General features: G+C 39.8%; 1 protein-coding gene across 1 annotated transcript in view; it reads right to left on the minus strand.

The window, feature by feature from the left end:
• The window catches only part of CALCR (calcitonin receptor), a 155,688-nt gene extending 131,243 nt beyond the window's left edge, over positions 1-24,445 (minus strand). Inside the window, exon 1 of the mRNA XM_026706218.2 lies at positions 24,023-24,445. The gene's annotated coding sequence lies outside the window, so the exon portion shown is untranslated. The remainder of the gene's footprint in view (positions 1-24,022) is intronic.
• Between the last annotated feature and the right edge of the window lie 558 nt (positions 24,446-25,003).

Genomic DNA, 25,003 nt, shown 5'->3' on the forward strand with positions numbered 1-25,003 from the left:
ACCAATTTTATTATCTTTTTGCAGTGATTAAGTGAATTATCATAGTCATTAAGTGGTCATCTCATGGTCATTACTTGTGACATTTCCTGATGGTTTCCCATTGATTCTCTCGAAAGGTAGATAGGAAGGAAGTGTGTGAAACTATCATAAATGCATGACAGTTGCCAAGCACCCAAATCATGATCTTTGCAGGAACACTGCAACAGTCATAAGGATGAGGACCATTCACTTCTTTCAGTGCTGTTGTAACTTCAAATGGTTGTTAAGCGAATAGTTGTAGGCCAAGGACCACCTGTACAAGGCTTCTAAGTAACTGCTACCATTTCCTTACCGTGTTGCTGAGTAGCATTTTTTAATGTGTGTTCAGCAGCCATAGTAGCTCTGTGTCTAGAATAAAGCTTTGAAATTATTCCTGTAGCTAGTACAATATTAATTCCAGTGAAAATTTTAACAAGCAGGGAGCTTTCTTGGGGGTGGGGGTGGGAACTGAAAATATAATTTTGCATTTGTACTCTGGAATCATCCACTGAATATGAAATGATCCTATTTCAAACCAGTATATGCTAAAATATATAAAGGGATGTAAAATTAGGATCCACATATAAATAAAGCTCAAGTAAAGTGGGACAAATAACCTTGAATATAGCTCTGAATCATACTTTTTTCCTCTTCCCTTTATCAACTTACTTAAAAAGGACAAGAAAATATTAACAAGGATATAATTTAGACAAACAAAACTTAAGAATGCTGTTGTGATCTTTAAGGATCAAGGTAAATCAGTAATGTGAAACAAGTAAAATAATACACTATTCTGAAAATCATATGCTTTCATTCATTTTGGAGCATTAGAACAGCAATCTCCTTGAATCTCTTAAACCAGTATGTGAAGGACATTTTAAAAGAACTATAGTCAGACATAGTAATTTTTCACCTCTTGAAAGACAGGAAGAACCTTCATTCATTCAAAACTATCCATCAAACAGAAGGGCAGATCAATCCCATTGTCCTATTTTTGTCAGCAGTTATACTAAGAGTAATGTTGGTAGTGCATGATCACAGCTTTAGATCATAGTCACAAAGTAGAAAATTCCATACCACTCTGGGCAACTCCAGAATGATCATGTCAGGCACTGGAATCTCCTGGTTTAAGATATGCAGTTTTGCTTAATGACCGGTCACTAAATGACTGATCAAACTTACTACTTAAAACCTGCTTTCAAAGTTCCAACAGCTGCACAACCCTTTGCAGTTTCATTCTGGGCATTAGGCAACTGGAGCCCATTTACAACTTTTTGCAGTATCTGCCGGTTACGTGATCCTGATTTTTTTGCTTAGGTTTTTTTTTTTTATGGTTTCAGGTATTTAGTTGTGGTTTCCAAGAAAAACATCCATTGGGTTTAGTGAATCCATTTAACAACATGGAGTTTTCTTAATGACTGCAGTGTTTGCTAAACAAGCAGGAAAGGCCATCAAAAATGACCTGCTTAATTACCACAATGATTTATTGTTAATTCCAGGCTCAGTTGTGGTTTTAAGTCAAGGTTTACCTATAGTAAAACTGCTATATCAGAAATATTGCAAAAAATACCACAAAGCTACTGTACCTGCAATATTGGAGTCATCAGCCTAAAAGATAAGCAGCAACCTGTACATGCAATCAGGATATTATTCAGGACTCCTCTCAAATTGAATTCCCTTGTAGCCCAAAACAGAAAAGAGAACTTTCTGTTTTAGTTCGGAATAACAATTTTTCCTTCACCAAGATATATCTATTCAGGCTATTGTTTCTTAACAGTAAAACCAACCCAAGACATAACTCATGCCACAATTCTTATATTCAGAAAGGACTTAGTCCATTTTAATCTTTCTGCATTAGTCCCCAAAGGGGAAGTGAAGAAAAATTCAGATTATACCCAAGATAATGCTAGCAATATTAAAACAACAGATCACATCAATTGTATATAGACACTCTTGTTTTTTTATTCTTGGTGTAAACAATTTACTGTTCCAACATTATTTATGGCCATGTTTCTTTGCTTGCAGACATTTCTTTACCCAACTTTGTAATATCATCAATGTAAGTGTGGTGTTTGCTCTCTAAACCACCCCCACCCCAATTTATTCATACCAATGTTATCTAGTCGGGTAACAAAACATCTACAACCGAACAGCCAAGTTCAGACAGCACCAAGGATGCCATTGTTCAATTCTAAGTTACAGATACTCTCTTCTCTCAGTACTATATTTTAAACTTTACTCTCAGATAAAAACCCTTCTATATCCCTACATGTAACAGTTTCATTCTATTTGCAAATTATACAATACCAGCTACTTCAGGGCTAGGTCTGCCAAATCTCAGAAGTAATGACTCCATCTTGAAATATTTTATTAAGTTCATTCAAAAAGCAATAATAATGTAGATTAATGTAATTAACAATTAGAACAGACATCATTAAAATCAGTTTTAAAAAAGAAATTACATTCAGAAGTATATCTTAAAGCCAATTATTTTGCAGATAAAAAAATACTGAAGGACTCTTACACCTAAAGATGTAGGAAAATATAGAACATATTGTATTGTTTTTATGGATTTTATCAACTATTTTTAGATTTACTCTTATCTTTAATATAGTTCCAACTATTTCAGCTTCAGCAAACACCTGTAATTTTTATTTGTTTAAGTGCAACTTTTATAGCTTTTTTGTATTTTTACCATATCCTTTTTAATTTCCTTCAAATTGAACAGCAAGGAACTATTCATGAGTTTAAAAGCCAATTACAAAAGAAAGCTTTTCTTTTTAGTTTTTTATTTCAGAGACTATGCTTTCATAATACCTCTTTTATACAACTTTCTTTGGTAAATATTTGGTTCCTAATAGCCCATCTTGGATGACATTGTATTTTTTTCCAGTACAGTGAACCTCTTTCTTTCTTGATGTTCTAACAATTGGTAAATTGGTTTAGCAACTAAGGTCACCTAAATTAGAAGCATTTAATTAACAATATTTAGGGACACAACATCGTTATGGCATTATAAATAGAGCATAATGGTAATAACTAACTTCATTCAGTTGAATATTTCACAGTGCAGCTGGGTCAATTGAAATTGCTACAGAAATAGTTATTATATGAACTATTAAATATAGCTGCTTAATATTTTAATTTTTAATTTTTATTTATTTTGTCAAGCAATTATAAGATAACAGGTATAAACATAGTTATGAATACATGAAATGGATACATATAAGAAAAATGTAAAAGAAACAATAGGACAGGGATGCTAGGCACGTTGGTGCGCTTATTCACGCCCCCTACAGACTTCTTAGAAAAGGGGTGAGGTCAATAGTAGACAGTCTAAGGTTAAAGTTCTTGGGGTTTGTGGAAGAAACCACAGAGTCAGGTAGAGTTTTCCAGACATTGACCACTCTGTTGCTGAAGTCCTATTTCCTGCAATCAAGTTTGGTGCGGTTTCCATGACTTTACAGGTGATGAAGTAAAAGGGATTGGTCTGTAATTTTCAACTAGGCTGGGGTCTCCCTTTTTGAAGATGGGGATGACTGTGGCTTGTGACCATAGTTTTGGCAAGGAGCTGGCCCTGAAAGGTTTTTCAAAGATTATGCTTAGAGGTTCGGCTGTGGCAGTGAATAGCTTTTTTAAGAAGCTATCCATCTGGTCCAATAGATAGACACAGTTTTCGATTGTGTAGTGTTTTTTCAACGCTGTCTTCTGTAAAATCGATATGTATTAGATCATTGTAGTTGTTAGTAATATCACACTACCAACTAGAGCATACAAAACATTTGCTAGACCAATACTTGAATACAGCTCATCAGTCTGGAAGCCACATTACGTATCTGATATTAATAGTTGAAAAAGTCCAGAAATATTTCACAAGAAGAGTTCTCCACTCCTCTGTTCATTGCAGAATACCTTATGCCACCAGACTTGAAATTCTAGACCTAGAAAACCTAGAACTATGCCGCCTTCAGTCCGATCTAACTATAGTTTATAAAATCATACATTGCAATGTCCTACCTGTCAATGAATACTTCGGCTTCCACCATAACAACACAAGAGCACGCAATAGATACAAACTCAAGGTTAACCGCACCAAACTTGATTGCAGAAAATAGGACTTCAGCAACAGAGTGGTCAATGTCTGGAATACTCTACCTGACTCTGTGGTTTCTTCCCCAAACCCCAAAATCTTTAACCTTAGACTGTCTACTATTGACCTCACCCCTTTCCTAAGAGAGGGGTGCATAAGCACACCAATGTGCCTACCATCCCTGTCCTGTTGATTCTTTTTATTTTTCTTATATGTATCCATTTCATGTATTCATAACTATGTTTATACTTATACCTATTATCTTGTAAGCGATTGACAAATCAAATAAATCAAATAAAAATAAAGATTAAGGCTATCTGCTGATATTTGGGCTATCTGCTTAATGCCTTATTTATGTGTTCAGTGCCATCTAGAATAGACAGGATATCAGAAAGCCTCTGAAAGCTTTGAATACCAGTCCTCCACAAAAGTTACAGCCAATTGTGAAAGATAGGAAAAATTATGAATGTGGAGACAGATTAATCACATAAACTCAATTCAATTAAAAAAAAATTCAATCTAATTTCAATTACACTTAAATAGAATAAGAACAAGGGTGGCTTACATCTGTCAGGGATGATGTAAGTCAGATTTTTTCACTTAACAGAGTTTTATGTAATTCTACAATTCACACATTTTCTGGAAATAACTTCAAAATCATTGCCAGGTAGTAATAAAAATGATTCTGATTTGGACCATAGCAAATGGAGGAGTTTATTTACTCTTTCCCCCCTCAACAACATTCCCTGCATCAAATTCCACTCTCAAGCATTGGAGGATAAAAAGTTAGGGACAAATAAGTCTATATAAATAAAATAAAGACAAAGTATCAAAAAAGAATGTTGAATATCAGGTAAACCACTCAGAGAAAGCTGTAGAGTAGCTAACATACACACTGACTAAATATTTTATTTAATTTAGGCAATGTAGGATTTATAACTTATCCTAACCTTAATAAATTAGCTACCTGAAACATGAGGAAATAGGCTTATTAAATACAGAGCCTCTTGACAGGATCACTCCTTTCTATATACTAAACAGAAAACCACAGCAGCAGAGATGAAAAAATAATTTGAATATGTCTCTCAATAGTCATTTGAAATGCCATTCTCCGGGACATTACAAACTATATGTAAAGCTATACTTTCAGCGTGGTTTAAAATTTGGCTTAAACCCTAGAAAGAAAGTAAATACTATCTAATCTTTTGGGCTAAGTGCCACATGTGTATGTGGCCACATGGTGGACAGAGATTACTTGTCAGGACACAGCACAATGCACTTTTGCTGATTGGTGAAAGCCAAGAAGGTTTACAAAGGCCAGGGATCTTGAGGCACAGTAGATAAGAGAACGCAAAAAAAAAAAAAAAAAGAAAGAAAGAAATTTTTCTGAGGTAAAAGTATACATACAGCTCTTCCCCACTCTTCATAATCTGAACTGGTTGTAACTGTGTTTTTACTAGATTTCAAGATACATGGGCAACATGCTGTTGCTGTTCTGATAATATGAATACAGTACTGCAAAATATACAGATTTAATAGGTTAATATTGAATCAGACTGTTATAATTATTGACTATCCATAAGTACTGCTTTGCTATTACCATTGTGGCAAAGAAAATTCTTAGTTCTATTTCTCTGCTGCATGGTCATTAACTTATTGCTCACAACATTTTTTTGTCCAATGAGATACAAATCCATTTGAAAAATAGAATAAACAATCCTATTGTAACTATAAACCACAGGCAAAGGGATCAAGCTAATATGCATTTCTATATGAATTAAGAGTCATGTAGCCCAATGTTTTCTCATTCTTGCTGCCAAGATATTCTACTTACTACGATCTACTTTCTCCTTAGAGCTTTGTATCATTTTTTTTTCTAACAATTGTTTTCCCATAATGTCTTTTTGCTTAAAAACTTAATCCATGCAGCAAGAAAAGGGTCTCATTGGATGAATTATTATAGACCAAAATCCAATCACCACTGGCAAATCCACCTCTTCCCTGAAGTTTAGGGACTATAATTTAGTACTGTTGTACATTGGAGGTTAGTAGATAAGTATTTTTGGAGTTCTCAGTCTAGAACAGGGTGTAAAACTCCTGGGCCACTGCCCGGATGCTTCACACACTGGCCAAGCCCACACCTGGTTTAGTGAAGAAGGAAAAAATCCTGATATCTCATGTGCCACTGTGACACCACTGAGACAATGTTGAGTTTGACACCCCTGGTCTAGAACTAAGAGATGGCAGGTTTAAAGTTGGCTTGCGTGCCTAAGGGAAGACTAGTATCTGGAACAACCTATTCCTTAACCACCATGTGCATGCCAATATAAATTTATATCTTTGCATCTTGTTCTTTGGTTGTTCATTTCCTGTAATGATCCAGTTTAAACTTTGCAAGGAATTCTGGTATAAGCTTAGAATATAGATTCTGTGTTTAATATATTCAAGAAAAAAAACATGTGAAAGTGAATTGTATTTCAGTTCTTTTCTTTTCCTCAGTTTCTGTCTGTTTTGTTCTTCTTTCCAATCTGTGCAAATAACTATTCACTTCAAGCCATCAGCTAACCTAAAGGAGATATCATCTTTTAAAGTTTTCAAACAATATCAAAGAGAAAACCAAGAGCAGAACAATCAACCACAATGTTCTAAGCATTGCATCTTAATTTTGAGAGAATTTATGCTAAATGATTCTTTGGAGATAAATTAGGGAGAGTAAGGGTGAAAGGGTGAAATCCAGCTATGCAATTCTTGTTTTTATGTAGACTAATCATAATTATATTAAAAATTGTAGAATATGTCCCAGATGAATAATTGCATAAGAAAAGGTACTAATAGCAATTCAAGAATGTCTGTATTTTATTACAATTTTATTGTGATTTTATATATCTGTACATATATTTATAGTTTTACTTTGCTATTGTAAGCTACCTAGAGTTGCAGCAAGATGGATGACAAACAAATTTAATAAATAAATAAAAATAAAATAAATGCTAAAATAAATAGCTGTGTCTCTTCTGAAACAAATCTTACCTTTATGGAAATCCACAATGGAGGGCAACTGCACAACACTTAGGGCAGTGGTCCCCAATCTTTTTGGTACCAGGGACCAGTTTCACGCAAAAACACTTTTTCAAGGACCGGGTAGGGGCGTGAAGGTTCCAATAACAGTAAATAAATAAGCGATGAACCCGTAACTTACCTTTCCAAAAAACCTCTCCAGTGAACTCTGTTTCTGGCTCATTTTGTGAGGGCTAGCTTGCATTGCTGTTGTAGGATAAATACGCGCCAAAGGGTCAAGGGCAGAAGTTAGGCGAGGGCGGAAGTGGTTGTCTTTCAAAATAAGACACCCGGAAGCAAAAACATATTTTTATATATATTTTAATCACAATTATTCATTCTTTGCGGCCTGGTACAAAACGATCCACGGACCGGTACCGGTCCAGGGCCCGGTGGTTGGGGACCCCTGACTTAGGGAAAATCCACACTTACTGGGTGGTTGCACCCACTCTGCTTTTTATATAAAAAGTTTTTTTCTTATACTTCATTTTGAATTACAATACCTTATTACTATTAGCCTCTTGGTACAGTTGTTTAGAAGACAAAGAAAAATAAGTCAACCAGATCCAATAAGGTAGTCTGTTCTTGCTGTAAAAAAAATAAAATCAAATTTGTATGTTTTCCACTACCCAGTCTGTGATGGACAATCTATGATGGACATTCTATATAGGTAGTCCAACTTACAGTACTCAAATTACAACAGTTTGTTTAACAACAGTTCAAAGTTACAATGCCACTGAAAAAAGTGACTTATGACCATTTCTCACATTTATGTCCACTGCAGCATCACCATGTCATCAAAATTCATATGCTAGGGCATTGATTCATATTTATGCTGGTTACACTGTCCAGGGATCAAGTGATCACATTTTATTTAACAACTGTGTTACTAACTTAACAACTGCTGTGATTCACTTAACAACTGTGGCAAGGAAGGTCGTAAAATGAGGCAAAACTCATTTAACAAATGTCTCATTTAGCAACAGAAATGTTGAGCTCAATTGAGGTGATATGCTAAGGTCTATCTGCCCTTGGCTTTTTTTTTTTGTTTGTTTGAATGGAGCCCCGATCCATGTGTGAAATATTTTACGCTAGAAGTCTTAAAGTATAGATCTAGATAATAAGATATTTTCTAAAAATATATAATGCTACTTTTGAAGAGATTTTCTTTTGAAATACTTCCAAAATACTGAGGGCCGCAACCAATCCACGATACCTTATTTTTGAACTACATTACATATGACTGGGCCCAGCATATGATTTTGTGTTTTTACAGCATGCCAGATTTATAAATATGGCCATTACTGTATCTGCTGTTAGTAGGCTTACTAAACAAGGTATGTACCATTTAGCTCCTAGAAACAGAGAAAGCCTGTCAGGATATTTAAACTAAATTTTAATTTAAATTGGTTTTTTTTTCAAGATTAACCAATCAATCAATTAATTAAACATATAAATACTCAATCTTATTTATAGGACTAATTATTACAGTTAGCCTAGCAAATACATCTACTTTCCATCTGTTGCCATTTTATAGTTCCATATAATAGAACACTTAAAAATGACAAATATTCTTGGCGTGAACCAGAGCACAATTTTCTAATCTGTATTATGGAACAGCCTCTCTCTGAGATTCAGATGGTTCTGACCTGGTAGGCTCTTGGAATGCCTGAAGACTTGACTCTTCTCAAAGGCATTAGCAAAGATAGATATAAATGTTTAATACATACTTATTTACATTATTCAGTGTATCATTTTAATATAAGAACTCTATTTAGATTTTCTTATCTTGGGTTCCCACACTTTCTATTTATTATTCAAGCAAATTATTTTCGTGAGTCATAAGATTTTTGCTTTGCTTCTCTAAAGCACTCTTTTCTGTTAAGCATCAATTCAACTTCTGCCTCTCTTTCTTTTTCTTTTCTCCCCTTCCATTCAATCATGTTTGACTCTTGGAGACTATCTGGACTAGCCCCTGTAGCTTTCTTGGAAAGGTTTTTCAGAAATTGTTTTCCATTTCTAGCACTCTCTCCCCATTGGCCCAGATTACCCCAGGTTTCTAGTTGGCCCAGATTATCCACCAGTTTCCTAGTTTCTAACCTGATGCTTTAACCACTACACCAGGTTTGGTATCTTTTTGCTTTCTTAATCCTCACTTAATGTTATCCTTTCCCACTGTGGTACCTTAATCAGACCCTTCTTTCATTCCTTGCCTTAATGTTCCACTGTTAATTTCCTATCAATTTTCTTTTACTGTTTCTACCAAGTTTATGGCTTTTTTTTTTGTCTTCCATGGCCTCTCCCTCGCTTCCAAGTTTTAGTCGGAAGTCATCTTCTTGGTCCAAAATTTTTAGCAAGCGGTTGCTGGGTGTGGTGACCAAGCTGGATGTGGCTTAGTTGGCCTCCTACACCATGTGGGGGAGGGTTTTGCCCTCCCTGGGCTCCAGAGGCTTTCTTCAAACATCCAGGACGGCAAAAACAGTCTCCTAGGACTTCAGAAGCTCTCTGGAAGCCAGAAACGGGACCATTTCTGGCCTTCCTGAATTTCTGGGAGCCTCATTTTTCGCTCTTCCTGAACCTCCGTGCATGCCCTGCACTTACGTGCATCCAAAATGGGCCTTGTAGGGACTCCTGGGTGGGGTGGGGTGGGATAGGTGGGGCCAGCAAGGAGGGTGTTAAGTCTGGGAGATCGGCCCCGGGTAGATCGGTCCGGGGTAGATCGGGTCGCATAGACGCGAGACTCAAAGTGCACATTCAGCTCTTTATTGAATATACAGTTCAGTCCAGGACCTGCGAGACGCTTGGCTTTATTCAGCCAGCCGGCGGCGGGCGGCCAATGGCAGCGCTTTGAATTTCCCGCAATCAGCTCGGCCAATCGCGGTAGATTCTTAGCACGCCAATCACAGCTGCTTAGTTAACCAATCGGGTTGCGGTCCATGTGGACCAATCAGAACTCAGGATTTGGAGAATCTTAATATAGAACACCCCTCCCCTCTTGGTTTCGCCTGACGAAGCGTGGTGACGTAGTTGTGCAGGTAGGCGGGGCTCCGTACTTGCCTAGTTGACTTGTGTGGCTCAGTCTGTGTGTGATCGTCGGCAGGTTCGGATGGGCTCCTCGTCGCTCTCAACCGCCTGGAAGGGTGAGCCGGGCCTATTGCTGTAGCTCCCACCCGGTCTACCTGGGTCGGTCGAGCTGCGGTCTCTGCTGTTCCCGCCTGGTCTTTCTGGGCTGGTTGAACTGGCTTGGCTGTTCCTTCCAGGTGAAGCTCCCGTCTGCAACGGTTCAAGGTCTACCGGTGAGTATGGCTGGTTTATTATTTGGGGTTGGCTTGTTCTAGTTGGGGGGTGTTCTGCTTGTGAATGGGGGTGTTCTGTCTGAGTTTTAGGCCTTTTATCCTCCCCCTGCTTGGTTGTTTTAGTTCCCCCCCCCTCTGGTTTCTGTAGTCATTGTTGTCGGGGTGTCAGGGCTGTTAGCGGTTAGTCTTGACCGTAGCTGGTCGATGTGCCGCTTCCAGCTCCTTCCGTCGGTGGTTTGCAATCTGTACGATCGGGGGCCCGTTACCTGGGTTATTTGTGCTGGTACCCAGAGTGGGTCTCCCGTGAAGTTCTTCACATAGACCGCATCTCCGATGTTAAATGCGCGGTGTCTACTGGATGAGTCTGGGGTTTTTTCTGCTTTGTATGTGGGGTGCAGTCAGTCCAGCGGGGATCTTAATTTTCTGCCCATCAGTAGTTCTGCTGGGCTTTTATTTGTGGTTGTGTTCGGTGTAATGTGCTGTATGAATAGCATTTTATTTATTTTCCCCTGTATTTCGCTGGTTTCAATTGTTTGGATGTTTTTTTGTGTGTGTATTGAACCATCTGTTCCACCCATCCGTTCGCTGCCAGGTGAGCTGGCGAGGTTAACACGTGCCTGATTCCCCATTCAGCCAGGTATTTTTCAAATGCTAGTGCCGTGAACTGTGGGCCGTTGTCCGACACTAGTCCATCTGGCAAGCCATGTGTCACGAAAAGTTTGTTAAGTTTATCTATGACAGCTTCTGCTGTTGTTGTTCTCATGGTGCTTACTTCCAGCCAGTTGGAGTAAGCATCCACGGTGATGAGAAATGTATGTCCCTTGGTTGGCCCAGCGAAGTCTATATGTATTCGCGACCATGGGCCTCTGGGGGTTTCCCATTCCAGGACTGGAGCGGCGGGGGGGGTGGATCTCGTCTCCTGGCACCTGTTGCACCCGGCTACCCATGTCTCGATTTGTTTGTCCATCCCTGGCCACCAAGCGTAACTTCTGGCCAGGGCTTTCATCTTGACTATGCCTGGGTGCCCCTCGTGCAACATTGCTAGTACTCTTTTTTGTAGTGTCTCTGGTATAACCACCCAGACTCCCCAAAGTATGCACCCCTTCTGTGTGAACAGTTCAGTTTGCTGGTTCCTGAAGGCTTTGAACTGTTCGCTGCCATCGCTTTCCGGCCACCCCCTCTCTACCCAGCTCAATACCTGCGCCAGCCGTTTGTCTTTATTTGTTTCTCGGGCAATGTCTGGTGCGGTTAGGAGCGGGCTGGGTAGAGTCTCTATTTGCAGGGTTGTTGTTGTGGGCGCTGGGTTGTCATCCAGGTCTGGTAGGGGGGATCGGCTTAGTGCGTCTGCATGTGAAATGTCCTTGCCGGGCCGGTGTGTCAGTTCGTAGGTGTAGGCGGCAAGGAACTCGGACCACCTTGTCATCCTGGGTGACAGGATGTTCAGGGTGGCCTTGTTCCCCGCCAGTATCCCAAGTAGAGGTTTGTGGTCCGTAATGATTGAAAAGGTCCTACCGTAAAGGTACTTGTGGAACCTTTTCACTCCGGTGATGATTGCGAGGGCTTCTTTGTCCAGCTGGCTGTAATTCCTCTCTGGCTTGGACAGCGTTCTCGAGAAGAAGGCGATGGGTGCTTCCTTCCCATCCAGTAGGGTGTGACTGAGGACTGCCCCGACAACAAAGGGTGACGTATCGCATGTTACCGTCAGAGCCAGGATCTCGCTATACTGGATCAGGACTGCGTCTGATGTTAACAGGTTTTTGGTCTGTTGGAATGCGTTTTCCTCCCGCTTCCCCCAAGTCCAGGTGGCTGTTTTATCCAGCAGCCTATGCAAGGGTTCCGCTGCGGTCGCCTTTTGGGGTAGGAAAACATTGTAAAAGTTAATGAGTCCCCAAAAGGCCTGCAGTTCCGCCTTATTCGTTGGTGTGGGGGCTTCCTTGATGGCTTTAAGTTTCTTTCTGGTGGGGTGGATTCCATGTCGGTCTAGGAGATACCCCAGGAATTCGACCCTCTCGGTGCAGAGCTGGCATTTCCCTTTTTTAACTTTAAGGCCGGTGTCTTTGAACTTTTGCAGCACTGCCCTTAGACGGGTTTCCAATTGTTTTTTGTTGGCGGCTGCCACCAGCATGTCATCAAAGTAGGGCACCACTCCTTTTATTCCCTTGGAGAAGTCTTTCCATGAGGCTTTGGAAGACTCCTGGCGCGACACTGACTCCAAACTGGAGTTGGTTGCATCGGAATGTTCCCCGGTGTGTAACAATTGTTTGCGCCTCGGCTGTTTCAACGTCGACCGGCAGTTGCTGATAGGCTTGCGCCAGGTCGAGCTTCGCGAAGACCCGGCCTTCCCCCAGTGAGTGCAGAAGGTGCTGTACTACTGGGACGGGGTAGGTGCTTTGCTGCAGGGTATGGTTGAGGGTGGCCTTAAAGTCACCTTATAGTAGATTCTTATGGAGCCATCCGGTTTGATGGGGGTGACTATGGGTGTTTCCCAGCAGGAATGGTCAATTGGCTCTAAAACCCCTTGCGCGATGAGCTTGTCTAGCTGCTCATCGATTTTGGGTTTGAGCGCAAATGGCACTCACCGCGGTTTGAGGCAGGTTGAGGTGACGTTTGAATTAAGGTTGAAAGAAATAGGGGCCCCTCGGTACTTGTCTAGGGTGTCGTCAAAGACTTCCTGGAAGTCCCTCACAAGTGCCGTTTCCCAGTCTGCCTCGTCGGTGTGGTGGATGCCCGTCACTTCGATTCCCAGCGGGAAAACCATTGCAATCCGAGTAGGCTGGGGCAGTCCTTGTTTACGATTGTGAGTGGCACTACCTCGGTGTGGCCTTTGAAGGTGATCTTAAAATGTTCGATGCCGACTACAGGGATGTGGTTTCTCTGGTAGTCCTTCAGGGTCAGTTTTTGGTTGTCCAGTTCACGGAGGCAGATGGTAGGCACTAGGCGCTTGATTGTGCACCAGGAGACCATGGAGAGGTAGGACCCAGTCCACTTCCATTTTGCAGGATTGGTCTTTGATGCCTACCTCCATGCGTACTTTCCGGGTGTCGATGGTTGAGGAATGGCCGATGGCGACCATCTGGTGGGTTTATTCTTGTCGCTGTGCCTCGCTGAGTCATCTGTTCCGGCTGTCGTGGTTCCATCGGCTCTTGGCTTGGCAGTCTCGGTTCCTGGGGGGTGCCGTCTTGTCATCGGGGATTGCTGCCTCGCCGCTGGGGGCTGCTGCCTCATCGCTGGGGCTGTAGTTCCACTTGTTCTGGCACACCTTGGCGATGTGCCCCCGCTTCTCGCAATGCCGGCAGATGGCATCGAGAAAACGGCATTCGGAGCAGGGTGATCGCCGCCACAGCCGGCACAATGGAACCCCGACTTACGTCCCCTCCTGTCCCACCAATTGCGTTCTGCCTGGAGCCGGAGGATCTCCTCCTTGTCGTCGATGTCAGAGCGGGAGTCAACGTCACCATGGTGGGTGGTCGTTTCTCGGTGGCTGGTCTCTGCGGGCCTCACTGGTGCTGGGGTCATCTCGATGGTCGTCGGCTGTTCTGTTGCATTCGCTTGCCTCATTCAGGCCGCCAATTTGCGAGTGACTTCGGCTGAGGTCGCCTCGGCGAGGGTATCGGCGAGGTAGATGTCGCCTTTGGCCATTAGCCGGCTTTGCAGCACAGGGTCTCTGAGTCCGAGGATGACTCGGTCGCATAAGGCCTTGTCCAAGTCGGTAAACCCGCACAGGCCTCCGAGGTCCCTCAGTTGGGCCACAAAGTCACTGATGGCTTCGCCCTCGCGCTGGTCTCACCAGTAGAAATCATGCCTTCGGATGAGGGTAGGCATGGCAGGGGCGTAATGGTGGCGTAGGATGGGCTCGAGGTCAGCCCAGTCCATCTCTTTTACGGCGGCGGGCTTTGCCAACGCTTTGGCCATCTTGAACACTGCAGGCCCTCAATGTGTCAAGAATATGGCTCATTTCCTCTGTCCCTTGGCATCCTTAAGATTGCTGCATTCCAGGAACATCTGGAATCGGGTCGGTGTAGGATTTCCAGTCCTCGGTGGCTGGGTTGAAAGGAGCGGGTGGCGGGGTGCTGCTGGCCATCTTGCTGGTCGTTTTGCGCCATTTGCCACGTGCTTGGTGGTCTCTCGTCTCACGATCCCACCTTTGTCGCCAGTGTTAAGTCTGGGAGATCGGTCCCGGATCGGTCCCAGGTAGATCGGGTCGCATAGAGACACGAGACTCAAAGTGCACATTTAGCTCTTTATTGAATATACAGTTCAGTCCAGGACCTGCGAGCCGCTTGGCTTTATTCAGCCGGCCGGCGGCTCGGCGGCCAATGGCAGCGCTTTGAATTTCCCACGATCGGCTCGGCCAATCGCGGTAGATTCTTAGCGAGCCAATCACAGTCGCTTAGTTAACCAATCGGGTTGCGGTCCATGTGGACCAATCAGAACTCAGGATTTGGAGAATGTTAATATAGAAAAGAGGGGTGGGGTGGGTGGGGTGGGGCCAGCCAGGATTTGTGAGTTCTCCAAACTGCATAGAATCTTAGCTATGGGCTCTTCCCGAACTCCTGCGGACTCCCAGCAGCCCACTCATGTCTTGGTTTCCCCTGGATGCTCATATAGTCATATTATGGCTGTTCCTTGGTACTTACATTGTTTTACTACACTGGAATTGTGATGCTGTTATGTTTAATATTAATATTAATCTTATTTTGGAAGTCTGAAAGCCACTCAAAATAGACATGTTGCACCTACAGGTAGCAAACAAATTTAATTAATAAATAAAATAAAAATGATTGGAGCAATATAGAAGGCTTATAATTAATTAGTATACAATCCTCTTACTAAGGCCCATTTCTGAAGGAAGTAGATTTTTATTCATCCTCATTCTGATATTTATCCTTCTGGAAGTTTACATGAGTTTTATTTTTAAAGCACCCTGAATATTGTTGTATCTACACAAATGCTTAGTAGTTGCCTTTTGCCTCAATCGTAGGAAAACCATTTACAGATTTCAGTGAGCTCTCTTGTATAAATTGTTATTTGAAATAATCAAGAACATCTAAAGAATTGCCTGAGCAGGTTTCTTGTAAAAGTGAAGCTCTTAATATATTATCTTACTTTTAAGTTGTTAACTGGGGAGCTAATTCAGCAGCCTATATTCATTATTAAGAGTTCAGATACTAAGAATTTAAATTTATCTTCAACCACAAGGAAATTGATGAGGATAGGGAATATTGTTACTGGAGACATTTTTATTTGCCTTTAAATAAGGTCCATGGTGTTACCTGTAAACCAAAGTTTATGATTCAAAGCAAGTTTTCTTGCAAATAAACCTCACATGTTATCGACAGATTTTAAATATAATGAAATTTCAGGTGCCAAAGACCGGTTCCACACATGAAGGTTTAATTAAGCTGATTTATTTCTAAAAGCTAATGCACAGGAATCTTCTCAAGTAATGATCAATACCTGGTTAGAGTTAGATAAGGGCCAATGGCACTCAAGGAGTGGGGGTGGGGGATTGGATTTAGTTCATTTATCGCTATGTAGGGATTCTAGGTAAATCTCTCTTTTCACTCAGCCCCAAGGTTCTGCTATTCCTATGCGAACCATTTTTAAGTTGGATGTGTAAATCTTTTTAAAAAATAAATATACGGCGTTCCTAGGATCTTGCTTATTTCTTTAAAAGAAATATTATCTATCCTTCTTTGATTTCTGCCAGCTGTCTTCAACCCAACATCCCACAGAAATATCAGACTTCTTTTCCATTCTATCCTGGCAACATGGATCATGAGACTTGATGCTCTACATATTTATTTAATCCCTGTATGAAAAAATAAATATCAAAATAATTTCAGCAATTTAGTGTAATTAATTAATTTATACTTGCAAAATATGAAAATAAAAATGAAAGCACTTTCACAATTAAAAATAGATTCAGGATTATCTGAGGATAATCAATTATGCAATAGACAATAGTAGTGTATATTTTAATATAATGAAGGGTTAATGTAGCTCTAATAATTTTCACCAATGTGAACAAAGCCAAAGCAGATCAATTCTATAAAGAGATTGAGGTTCCTTTGCAAAATTTAACCTGAATAGCAGTCAAAAGTTCTGGGGAAGCACCAATAAGTTTTATTCATAGGAACATATTGTGTTTATCATTCACCTTCCCTCTCACCTTAACCTGTGTCACATCATTATTTTAAGAATACCTCGAGGTAAATGTATAGTCCTCTGAGATCTTTGGAGGAAGGATAAGAGGGTAAGATTATTTCATTTTGGTGGGAGGACAATAAATAGAATAGAAAAGCAAACATTTAATAAATCAACATTGGCTAAATTGATGTGAATGTTTACAATTACTGAAGAATTTGGCGAATATGATGCTCATAACAATTTGAAATTGGATTTTTGCTATATGTTACTGTAGAAACAGTTATTGGGTAAGGAATATATAGTATTTAAATTGAAGATGGATAATACCAGTGCATTTCTGAATTGACATACAGTTCCTCTAATAACATAAGTACATTAAATGTCAAATGCTAACAGAAATGCAGAGTACGTGTCCCTATACTCTGAGATTGTGTTACACTGCAATTCCCAGAATAGCAACTACTGTACTAAAAAAGCTTTGGGCCAATACTAATGGATCAGATTTGTTAATGGAATGGAATGGAATGGAATAGAATAGAATAGAATAGAATAGAATAGAATAGAATAGAATAGAATAGAATAGAATAGAATAGAATACCAACCTCCAGTTCAAGGAGAACCCATACGATTTCAGACAAGTAACTGTCTAGTCTCTTCTTAAAACCTCCAGTGATGGAAGTGGCTATGATTTCTGAAGGTAATTAATCCACTGATTAATTGTCCTCACTGTTAGGAAGTTTCTCTTAATTCCAGATTGCTTCTCCCTTTGATTAGTTTCCAACTATTGTTTCTTATTCTGCCCTCTGGTGCTTTGGAGTATAATTTGATCCCTTCTTCTTTGTGGTAGCCCCTCAAATACTGAAATACTGCTACCATCACTTCTAGTTTTCTTTAGACTAGCCAAATCCCAAACCTGCAGCCATTCTTCATATGTTTTAGTCTCCAGGCCTTTGATCATCTTGGTTGCTCTTCTTTGAACTTTTTCCAAAGTCTGAATATCTTTTTGTAGTATGGTGACCAAAACTGATTGCAGTATTCCAGGTGTGGTATTACCAGGGTTTATAAAGCGGCACTAATATTTCACATGATCTTGATTCTATACTGCTGTTTATACAACCCTGGATTATATTAGCTTTTTTGACTGCTGCTACACACTGCAGGCTCATATTCAAGTGATCATCCACTAGGACTCCAGGGTCCCTTTCACACTTACTGTTTTTGAGCCAGATCTTGCCTAATCTGTACTTATACCTTTGATTTTTCCTGCCTAAATGTAAAACTTTGCTTTTTTCCACATTAAAATCCATTTTGTTGGATAGAGCCCATTGTTCAAGTTTGTCAAAATCTTTTTGGAGCCTGAGCTTGTCTTCTGGGGTGTTGACTATTCCTGCCAGTTTAATATCATCTGCAAATTTGATGAGTTCCTCTTCTATTCCCTCATCTAAGTCATTAATGAAGATATTCAAGAGAACTGGACCTAAGACAAAGCCTTTTGGTATCCCACTGCTTACTTCTCTCCATGTGGATGAAGTACCATTAAGGACTATGAATTGAGTATGGTTTGTCAGCCAGCTACAAATCCATCTGGTGGTGATATTGTCCATTCCACTACCAAGAAGTAGTTTGTGCTCTACTTTGTCAAATGCCTTACTGAAATCTATGTCCACAGCATTTTTTTGGTCTACTAATTTAGTGACATTATCGAAGAATGAAGTAAGATTGGTTTGGCATAATAATCTGTTTTTAACAAACCTGTGATGGCTAATAGTTTTAACTTTATTTTCTTCTAGTTGTTCGCAGATCTGTTTTTTTAATTATGTTTTCCAGGATCTTCCCAGGTATTGATGTTAGACTGATTGGTCTGTAATTTCCTGGGTCTGGGTTTTTTTCTTTTGAAAATTTGAAAGATTCATGCAGAAGGCAGCAGTAGAGTCCACCCACAAACTTTAATCTTTTAACCTTAAATATTTGCATTGCAAACATAATTTTGAAAATATTTTCACATCATATTTCTAATCTACAACATCTTGAACCAAAGAACACAGAAAAACCATAATGACCTCTCTCTTTTGTTTTGGTTAATAAAAGGTAGGAAGGTGAGAAGATCATTTGAATCAGGACTTTAGCACTACTGAGTTAATTCTTCACTAAGCAGTATTTTTCCAATTTAAATTTCCTCCATATTAAAATTAGATTTGGGGGGATGGATAACAGGCTTTGGGGCTAAATTTATGTATAGAAACCTGTCCTTCATTTCAGGTAATTTTGATGTTGCTCCTAGTAACTAAATCTCTTCTGTTTATACCAGAGGTGGTATTCAGCAGGTTCTGACCAGTGCTGGAAAACTGGTAGCGGAAATTTTGAGTAGTTCAGAAAACCGGCAAATACCACCTCTGCCTGGCCCCATCCCCATCTACTCTCTACCTCCCAAGTCCCAGCTGATCGGCTGGGTCTTCTTTTGTTGCCCTGTAGAGAAGAACGGAGCTGGAAAGCAGGTTGGTGGGGTGGGAAGGGAATGGGGATTTTACAGTATCTTTTCCCTGCCACGCCCAACAAGCCACGCCCTCAAAGCTATGCCACACCCACAGAACCAACAGTAGAAAATTTTGAATCCTACCACTGGTTTTTACTCTTGTGTAGCCAATTATTGACTTGAGATATTCTTCTTTTCCTTTTCAGTCCTCTTCCATTAATTAGAGAGACAACATCATCTGAGAGCCTGAGATTTTCAAAGTCTGCAGTCATACAAGCTACTCTTTTCAGTATCCTTTCCCGCGATATTAGCAGGAAAGTAATGCTTTGGAAACAGTGTGGCAATATCATAAAAGAAACCCCTCAAAGAAGGTAGAATTATTTCTGCTTTAAATATATTTGGAATAATTGCTTAAGTCCATTAGTTCCTCTATTACAAAAAGTATTACAAAAATACTGTATTTTGTGCTGGTTTTGAGAAAGGAAATTAGCCATAGTACACAAGAATGGAATTGACTGAGAAATCTCCTTCATTTATGTAGTGAAGCAAAGCTACTACACAGGAATGAAAAAAGCAATAACAACTCCCTTCTTATGCCTTCTGAGCACAATAGGCAGGAGAACCTTGGGGGACCAAACTAAGTGCATTCCTCAGGTACATTAGAGGAATCTGTCCAAATCAATTGCCATACCACAGAGTGAACCAGGATTTAACTTTAAGCATCAATGGGAGTTTTTCTAATGCAACAACAAACAAAAAAATCCTGTCCATACCATTCCTCCTCACTCCTATTTAAGATATCCATATACATGAATGTATTCATTGAAACTTGTAGTCTAGCACAATGGAATTGAGATGCATTTAATTTGTTAACACATACATAAATCACATTCCATGAGGCAGAGTTTACAGTTAGCAAATAAATTTTTTCCTGTTTTACTGAACTGAAATAAATGGCTTATTTATAAAAATACTACTATGCCTTTGGAACTTCAATGGAACTTCAATAGAAGACATTTGTCATTTGTTTATTAGTATGCAAGGTATCACTCAATTTTTTTTTAATCTTCATTATTGAACATTTGAGGCTTGTTAACAGGGTTTGATAACTGGAAAGCAACTATAGAGAGAGAGCATTCACATAAAGGATAGTTCCAAAGTCCATGTCAAATCATAATGTGAGTTCATTGATGTTTTGGCTTAGTGCAGTGGGTAAACCCGTCGATTTTGAAACAATGTGATGCAAAATACTACAATTTATTCAACAAGTCAAGGTTTTAAAACTCTGCTTAGCAGAATATGAACCTCTTTCCACTTATGCCAAAGGAAAAAAAAATCAAAGATATAGTGTCAAAACTGAAATCATGTTAGAGAAGACTTTTTGTTTAAACCATGATTATGATAAAATATGGAAGTTAATCCCACAACTAACTTGATTAGATATCTCATTTAGATACCAAGAAGTTTTATGACATCTAAGGTTAGCTTTCATAATTTGGAGAAAATACAAGGGTGCAATCTCAAATTGCAGGACATTTTGTGGCAGAAGAGAGAGGGGGTTCAGAGAGATTGAAAATGATGTTTCTTATAGTCAGATGATAGAATTCTTTCAAAATAATCAAATTTTTGCTGTATCTGAATATATTTTATTCCTATTTATTCTTCAGATCTGATACTTTTAGCTCACTCTATGTTCCCTCAAAAATAACAAAAATAAATAAATAAAATTTCTGCACTTAGATGTCTAAATAAAAATCTTAAAGCCACCAATGTGGTATAGCAGTTAAAATGCTGGACTTGAACAGCAAAGGTTGAAATTCATCACTGACCACAATAGCTTACTAAATGACCATGCGCCAATCACTCTCTCTCAGTCCAGCCTAACAGAGTATTGCAGTTCTGTGGATAAATAGAAGGAAAGAATATTACTTTGGGCTAATGAAAAAAGCAAGTTTTATATATATTGCTAATTAGAATTTATTCAATCAAGTTTTTCAAGTCTGTTTAAAACATTTTTGAAAGAAGATCTCCTTTATTACTATTCAGAATTGGAATATTTTTTTTCTCTTTAAGTTCCTAATATCTTTTAGCATTTGTGCCACTGGATTTCAATTTTATTAGTATTGTTTCATTTCACCCAGAATTAAACTGTATACTTTCTTGAGTGTTTTGCTATAGAAAAACAATTAGCTAACTATTATGAATAAGCAAAATAATTCTAAATCAAAGAGCCACATGTTATTTCATAGTACTTAAATTCACAGTACCTTAGTTTTCCTCCAAGAAGCAAAGAAAAGAGCTGAGTATAAACGGTGGCAGTTTAGCAATCTTAAAATGCAGTGAGTATCTTGTGAAGCATTAACCTGAAGCTATTGTGTTCCTGAAAATCAGCATGTGACCTCATATGATACCACTTCATGTCCATGTCCAATTTTTAAAAGATAAAACTGAATGCTATCGAAGAAAAGGAGATGTGATTTTTAGTTTATCTTATTTAGAACATTTATTTTATTCACTCTCTCTCCTTCTGCTTCATCTACTTAATGATTTTTCCCAAATAAGAATTCTCTTTTTTCCTAATAATATTTGGAAATGTATTGAGAAAGGACTCTTCCAGTTGGAACTGTCAGATGTTACAGAAATAAACTCATGTAATAGCCAGTAACTTCATTTCAGAGATTCAACTTTTTGAACTCTAAAAGCCAATACAAACTTCAGGGTTGAATTCCCTGGCAGCAAGAGAAAATCAGAATGGAAAAAAGTTTATTGTGTGGAGTTTTTTCTTAGAAACAAGGAGAAATAGCAACTCTTTATGAATTGTAAAATAAATTTTAATTCACAATCTTGATTCACGTGTGCCAAGACAGAAGGCATTTTGCTAACTTGTCCTATCCCCCCCAAAATGAGATGCTATCATAGTGAGGACATAAGGAATTTTTTTTCTTAAAATAGCTGTTATTTAAAATTTCTTTCTGGATCCTGAATACCAATGTGTTTTATTCTGTTTTACCAGCTGCAAAATCAATTTTGCAGTAATAGCAAAAACAGAGATCAGCGCTGCCAAAGTTATCAAGTGCTTGAACTACAAAGAAACTGAAATGTAAAGAACTCCTGTGTGTTTTATTTCAGTTATGATCCAATATACTGAGCAGCCCATATGATAAATAGTTAGGTTTAATGCAGTTTTAATGAAAACTCATGTTGAATGCATTTCCATAAGTGAATGAGTGTTGACAGACTGATACAACCTTTCCAGCTGCTTGTATATAAGTATCTACAATATACCATATCTTAGACAACACTAGCAAAACATTAATTTCATCTCTAAAGAGGAAAAGAATAATTTATTTAGATGAACATGTTGACCTAATTTCCTTCAAACTCCTTTTATATTGAGTAAAGAGAAAACATCTTTGAGTAGAGTAATGGAACTCTGCTACTATTACCCAATGTAAATAACATGTAGTATGCAACATAATATTTGGAGCTGCAACTATCAGACTTGAAATATTGGAATAACTATGTATATTTTTATATCCCAGCCACTTTATGAAAGATAGCTACTATTTTGAAATGCAATGTACAACTTCAGTAAAAATAAATTCTGCATCAATTTTTATGTACTGCTATAAGACCACAACCTAGAATTTCTGCTGCAGTCTTACTGCTTCCAAAGCCATGTGTTAACAGAATCTGTTAAATGCCAGAAAGGAAGAAGGTGGCAAAAAACAAAACATGAGAAATAAAATCCAGAATGCCCAAGCTACTGATTTGCATTTAGGTTTGTAAAGATGCAACTTCTAATTGTGACATATAATGACTGTTCAATAGCTACTGTACATATACCATGCACACACAATATTTCACATAATTTCATTCCACTGAGCAGTAACTCAAATGCCAGTTACATATCCTATGCATGCTAGCATCTATGATACATTCTATATTCATATTAGACAAAAGTTATATGAAAACTGCTGGGTTTGTTATACCCTCCGATACCCAAAAGTTGCAACTGGCTAATACAGTGTCCAGTGCAATTTCTAACTGTTCTTTTCACAAAACATGTAGAATTCCTTTACACTGCCACATCAACTGCATAATGTCTCTCTGCATGTTAAAAATTTCCATCCAGCTGCCACATTGGCATGTTATTGGTTTGGTGTGTTCAAGGCTGTAGCTATCACCCTTTATATTGACTGCAAGGGAATCAATTTGTTTCCAATATGGTAAGAGAGATTCCTGCAGAGACTCTTCCAAAATGAAGACTGAGGAATTCTCACCCACTTGGATCCAAGGTGCTGCCCTGCAGTTGACTTTATCCCTCTTCCAGTTTCTTTCATTTTCCACTAATGGCATCCCTCCCCCCCCAACTGCACAAATGTTCAATGCACCAAGTTCCTTCAGAAAGATGCTCTACTTTCCTTCAAGGAACACCACAACGAACTGAGCAAAACGAAAAGCTTCAGCTAAGCTAGAAGTTTAGCTTGAAAGAAGGAAGGAGAGAAGATTGGTTCACTTCTAGATACAGAATTCCTAGAGTGAAAATGAAAAGGCAGGTACAATATTATATCTGTTTCCCCTCTTAATAGATTTTTCTTTTGGAGAAAAAGAACGAGACAGGAGAAGTGTCTCCCTCCCGCCCTATAAATACAGGACAGTAACAAGTGGAAGGTGATGTTGAATGTCTGAGTAATGCATAAAATCCTAAGAATGGGTGCAGGGAAGCTCAATGAAAAATACGGTAAAGACCGCAACCGCTTAAAGGAATTCTTGCAACTGCAGCTTTCTAAGAGGGAACTGGCTTTTCTACACTACCAGTAAAACTACGCAGACCCCCGGTCTGAAAGACTCCCGTTCCTTCTATCGTCCTCCCTTTCCCAAGGTTTAATAATTCCCACCTAAAATCAGCCAAAGCTCCAACTTGACAGCACTTACCTCTCCTCTGAAAGGCAGACAAGGGAGTTTATTCTCTGTCTGAATCTCCCCTGCAGCACCGGATCCCAGCACTTGCGAAAGTAGGCGGTTTATCTTTTTGCAAGATCTGATCGTTGAATTCCGCTTCTTCCTTCCCAAAGGTGGGCTGGGGGAGACCCAGTTAAACAAGATCACCCACGGAAGCCCAAATGGACAGCACTTGTACCACGGGGGCTACCGAAGTCTAAAAAAGGGCAGGAATCAGCCCCGCCGCCTCAGATAAAAGGGTTCCCACCAGAGCGGAGTCCTGGCGCGCGCGCGCGCGCTGCAGGATCGACACCCTTTCAGGCTGAACTGAACTGACTCTCTTTGCACAACCCGAAGCAGCTCACTCGGCCACTCCGCACCCGCAGAAGGTGACGGAAAAGGACCAGCGCACAGCGCCTCCTTGCCCAGGTCCCAGTTGGGGAGCTCAAGCGGGCAGAGGCAGGGCCAACTAGCAGCTTAGCCCAGGCTTTAAAGGAGCCGTACACTCGGGTGCCTTCCTCCAGCGATGCCTTGGATAGCCCTAGAAACTAGGCGAGCTGCTGTCACGGGGACATGAAGAGGCGGGGGCTACAAAGTGGCAACCCGGCTGGTGGCGTGGGTGTGGACGTGATCCGTTACACCCCTTGCCAGTTGGGGAGGCAAGCTTGCCGGCACGGTCCTGAAAAAGTAAGTAAAGGCAGTAAGTAAGAAGTAAGACAGACCCGAACACATACCCGACCCTGTATGATCTCTAGTGGTTAAAGACACCAGGCTAGAAAGTAGGAAGCCATGAGTTCAAATTCTGCCTTCCATGAAAGCCAGCTGGAGGATTTTGAGCCAGTCTCTCAACCCAATTCACCTCACGGGGCTGTTGTTATGGGAAAAGAGGAAGATGCATTGAATAAGTTTGCTCCCTTGAGTTATTTGTGAAATAATAAAAGAGGGAAACAAATAAATACTGCTCAGTAAGGCTGC

The sequence above is a fragment of the Pseudonaja textilis genome, chromosome Z (assembly GCF_049901715.1).
Source record: "Pseudonaja textilis isolate UNSWEBS1 chromosome Z, rPseTex1.2, whole genome shotgun sequence".
Classification (NCBI taxonomy): Eukaryota; Metazoa; Chordata; class Lepidosauria; order Squamata; family Elapidae; genus Pseudonaja; species Pseudonaja textilis.